We start from the raw sequence: 4792 nt of genomic DNA, 5'->3' as shown, positions 1-4792 counted from the left end.
CTTTCGGTCTCCGTGTTCCGAGGCCATGTCTGCACATGCTAGGCTCGTCAAGTTAACCCTAAGTGTTTTCGCTGTGTAAAACTGTCTTACACCCGTTGTATGTAAACGTAAGAATCCATCACACCCCATCATCACGTGGTGCTTAGAAGCGACGAACTGTAGCAACGGTGCACAGTTAGGGGAGAACACTTCTTGAAATTTTGTAAGGGATCATCTTATTTACTACCGTCGTCCTAAGTAAACAAGATGCATAAACATGATAAACATCACATGCAATCAAATAGTGACATGATATGGCCAATATCATTTTGCTCCTTTTGATCTTCATCTTCGGGGCTCCATGATCATCATCGTCACCGGCATGACACCATGATCTCCATCATCATGATCTCCATCATCGTGTCTTCATGAAGTTGTCACGCCAACGACTACTTCTACTTCTATGGCTAACGCGTTTAGCAATAAAGTAAAGTAAGTTACATGGCGTTCTTCAATGACACGCAGGTCATACAAAAAATAAAGACAACTCCTATGGCTCCTGCTGGTTGTCATACTCATCGACATGCAAGTCGTGAATCCTATTATAAGAACATGATCAATCTCATACATCACATATCATTCATCACAATCTTCTTGGCCATATCACATCACATAGCATACCCTGCAAAAACAAGTTAGACGTCCTCTAATTGTTGTTTGCATGTTTTACGTGGCTGCTATGGGTTTCTAGCAAGAACGTTTCTTACCTACGCAAAACCACAACGTGATATGCCAATTGCTATTTACCCTTCATAAGGACTCTTTTCATCGAATCCGTTCCGACTAAAGTGGGAGAGACTGGCACCCGCTAGCCACCTTATGCACCAAGTGCATGTCAATCGGTGGAACCTGTCTCACGTAAGAGTACGTGTAAGGTCGGTCCGGGCCGCTTCATCCCACAATACCGTCGAAACAAGATTGGACTAGTAACGGTAAGCATATTGAACAATATCAACGCCCACAACTACTTTGTGTTCTACTCGTGCAAAGAATCTACGCAATAGACCTAGCTCTGATACCACTGTTGGGGAACGTAGCAGAAGATTCAAAATTTTTCCTACGTGTCACCAAGATCTATCTATGGAGAGACCAGCAACGAGTAGAAAGAGAGTGGAGAGTTTGCATCTACATACCCTTGTAGATCGCTAAGCGGAAGCATTCAAGTGAACGGGGTTGATGGAGTCGTACTCGTCGTGATTCAGATCACCGATGATCAAGTGCCGAACGGACGGCACCTCCGCGTTCAACACACGTACAGCCCGGTGACGTCTCCCACGCCTTGATCCAGCAAGGAGAGAGGGAGAGGTTGAGGAAGACTCCATCCAACAGCAGCACAACGGCGTGGTGGTGATGGAGGAGCGTGGCAATCCTGCAGGGCTTCGCCAAGCACCTACGGGAGAGGAGGAGGTGTCACGGGAGGGAGGGAGGCGCCAAGGGCTCAGGTATAGATGCCCTCCCTCCCCTCCACTATATATAGGGGCAGGGGAGAGGGGGGAGGCGCAGCCTTGCCCCCTACTCCAAGAAAGGGGTGCGGCTAAGGAGGGGGGAGGAGTCCATCCTCCCCAAGGCACCTCGGAGGTGCCTTCCCCCTTTAGGACTCTCCCCTTTTTCCTATATCTTGGCGCATGGGCCTCTAGGGGCTGGTGCCCTTGGCCCATGTAGGCCAAGGCGCACCCCCTACAGCCCATGTGGCCCCCCGGGGCAGGTGGCCCCACCCGGTGGGCCCCCGGGACCCTTCCGGTGGTCCCGGTACAATACCGATGACCCCGAAACTTGTCCTGATGGCCGAAACAGGACTTCCTATATATAAATCTTTACCTCCGGACCATTCCGGAACTCCTCGTGACGTCCGGGATCTCATCCGGGACTCCGAACAACATTCGGTAACCACATACAAGCTTCCTTTATAACCCTAGCGTCATCGAACCTTAAGTGTGTAGACCCTACGGGTTCGGGAGACATGCAGACATGACCGAGACGTTCTCCGGTCAATAACCAACAGCGGGATCTAGATACCCATGTTGGCTCCCACATGTTCCACGATGATCTCATCGGATGAACCACGATGTCAAGGACTCAATCGATCCCGTATACAATTCCCTTTGTCTAGCGGTATTTTACTTGCCCGAGATTCGATCGTCGGTATACCGAGACCTTGTTCAATCTCGTTACCGGCAAGTCACTTTACTCGTTCCGTAACACATCATCCCGTGATCAACTCCTTGGTCACATTGCGCATATGATGATGTCCTACCGAGTGGGCCCAGAGATACCTCTCCGTTTACACGGAGTGACAAATCCCAGTCTCGATCCGCATAAAACAATAGATACTTTCGGAGATACCTGTAGTGCACCTTTATAGTCACCCAGTTACGTTGTGACGTTTGATACACCCAAAGCACTCCTACGGTATCCAGGAGTTACACGATCTCATGGTCAAAGGAAGAGATACTTGACATTGGCAAAGCTCTAGCAAACGAACTACACGATCTTTGTGCTATGCTTAGGATTGGGTCTTGTCCATCACATCATTCTCCTAATGATGTGATCCCGTTATCAACGACATCCAATGTCCATAGCCAGGAAACCATGACTATCTGTTGATCACAATGAGCTAGTCAACTAGAGGCTCACTAGGGACATATTGTGGTCTATGTATTCACACGTGTATTACGATTTCCGGATAATACAGTTATAGCATGAATAAAAGACAATTATCATGAACAAGGAAATATAATAATAATACTTTTATTATTGCCTCTAGGGCATATTTCCAACACTGCGTGCCTCATGACTCGGGCAGCGCCCGGTGTATATAAACCATGTATGTAACACTTGATGATCAATAGAGAGTGAATTGTTTCCTCCAACTCAAAGATGTGTGCATCACAACCGCACCTTGTGTCTGTGTTCTTACGCCTCTTCTTTGATGGATCATCAATCTTGTTACCATTTCAAACTTGAATCCTTGTCTATTACACATGTATCGTTTAGTGCGAACTACCTCATTTTCTAACTTCTTCTGTTGCCCAATACGAACTCCAAAACCAGATTGATGTGCATAAGATTTGTAGAACTCCTCCACAGCCTTCAATCCTTCAAATGTCATCCCCACTTTAGGCTTCAAATCATCTTCACATTCAGGTATAAAGGACGAGCACTGCAACATAAAGGATGAATTAATAAGCACTTTCATGTACAAATAAGTAAAATGGATACGATTGTTGTTCGGTGACAGCAATTGACTTACACAGAGAGGAACACTTGCTTTCTTTATGGGTGTATTAAATCCTTCCTCGTTCATGTGCATCTGCCACATATTTGTAGATCCCATTGCTGCACCTGCACCAACAGGTACATGGTAAGCCTTTAGAACTAACCAGAAAACCAACACACATTTTGAGATAAATACAACCCAATATGGATTTAGCCCCTACGCTAACTGACAGACCTAGGCACTGTCATTCAAATGACAATCAGTGTACAAAGTTACAGACCCTCGACAATGTAGATGTATGTGCAGGTAAAATCTAGAATAGCGATTCCCAACTTTACTATAAAATTTGGCAGCACTTGAATAGATGTCAACAAGAAGAGTTTCATTCAGGATAAATTTTCACTACCAAACTAGCATAATCTCGAACAGTAAATATGAGCTACATCATGTGCATCTCATTAAGTTCAATCACAACATATCCACCACAGAAACCTATGTTTGCATCAAGTTAACGAGAATTAAGTTTTGAAAAGTGATTTGGTTCATTGTTTTTCTCAATAATAAGGACTGGATCATTGTTTTCCCTCATACAGAGCATTGTTTTTCCCAATATAATGCTCCTGAAGACCTGAAGCAAAGCGATCTGCTATCAGCAGGAACAGGGCACCGTAAGGCAAGGGGCAGAAGAGATGGATTTGGGATGTTGTATTAACCTTTGCGTGTATGCCTGCAGCCAGGATCCAGTCTTGTGGAAAAGTTTAGGGCGTACGAGAGTTCTTCGTCTCTAGCCGCAGGCCGTCGCCATGATGATCGGGAACGTGGGTTTCGCACGTCTGGTCTGTTGAGGGGTGCCCTTGCAAATCTGCACGATTAACTTACCGGAGGCGGGCGGCTTAGTGCAAAAATTCCTACGACTGAGCAGACACGCAGGATTTAAATTGGATGACTGGGAACGAGAGGATATAGGGGTGCACGAAGATGCCGGATTCATAAGATAGGACGCCATTTTTAAGGAACGTGCTTCTCAAATTCCTCTTTCTGACCAAGCGATCAGCTTGGTAAGCTACCTACAAATTCCTCTTTCTGATCTGTTATATGCCATACATATTACACAATCGTGCTATACCTGGTCTTTTAGCTGTCCGTAAAGAAATAACTTGACATCATGTTTTTGCTTTTGTTTTGAGGAAAGGCTACACGTCAATAAAGAAAGTGTCCACTGTCCCCAAGCATGAGGGATATACCTATCCTTTCACTACACAAACATCCCCATGTACTGAAAAACCCTGACGATGCACTGTCAACTCGTGAGGCAGGAAAAGATTCATGAAAGTGAGGTTGGATTCTCTCGTAAAATCTCTCCCATCTCTCCTTGTTGAGTATGTATTTTGTGTTGCATGTATATTGAAGTTGTGGCCCACCTCCGAGTCTTGTATAGTTGAGGTAGAGGCCTATCTTATAATTATATATACGTGCACCAGGACCCCATCAATACAACGTTAATTGTATTACAAACTAGACCGTCTACATGGTATC

The 4792-nt window shown here is 45.5% G+C and overlaps 1 long non-coding RNA gene across 1 annotated transcript; it reads right to left on the bottom strand.

The window, feature by feature from the left end:
* Positions 1 to 2828: 2828 nt before the first annotated feature.
* Positions 2829 to 4122, bottom strand: LOC123147935 (uncharacterized). Its single transcript, XR_006473557.1, has 3 exons — positions 3970 to 4122; positions 3290 to 3381; positions 2829 to 3199 (listed from the first exon to the last, which is right to left on the bottom strand). It is a non-coding gene; the product is annotated as an uncharacterized lncRNA (long non-coding RNA).
* Between the last annotated feature and the right edge of the window lie 670 nt (positions 4123 to 4792).

Source organism: Triticum aestivum, chromosome 7A, assembly GCF_018294505.1.
Source record: "Triticum aestivum cultivar Chinese Spring chromosome 7A, IWGSC CS RefSeq v2.1, whole genome shotgun sequence".
NCBI classification, from domain to species: domain Eukaryota; kingdom Viridiplantae; phylum Streptophyta; class Magnoliopsida; order Poales; family Poaceae; genus Triticum; species Triticum aestivum.
This window is presented reverse-complemented; position numbering and strand designations above follow the sequence as displayed.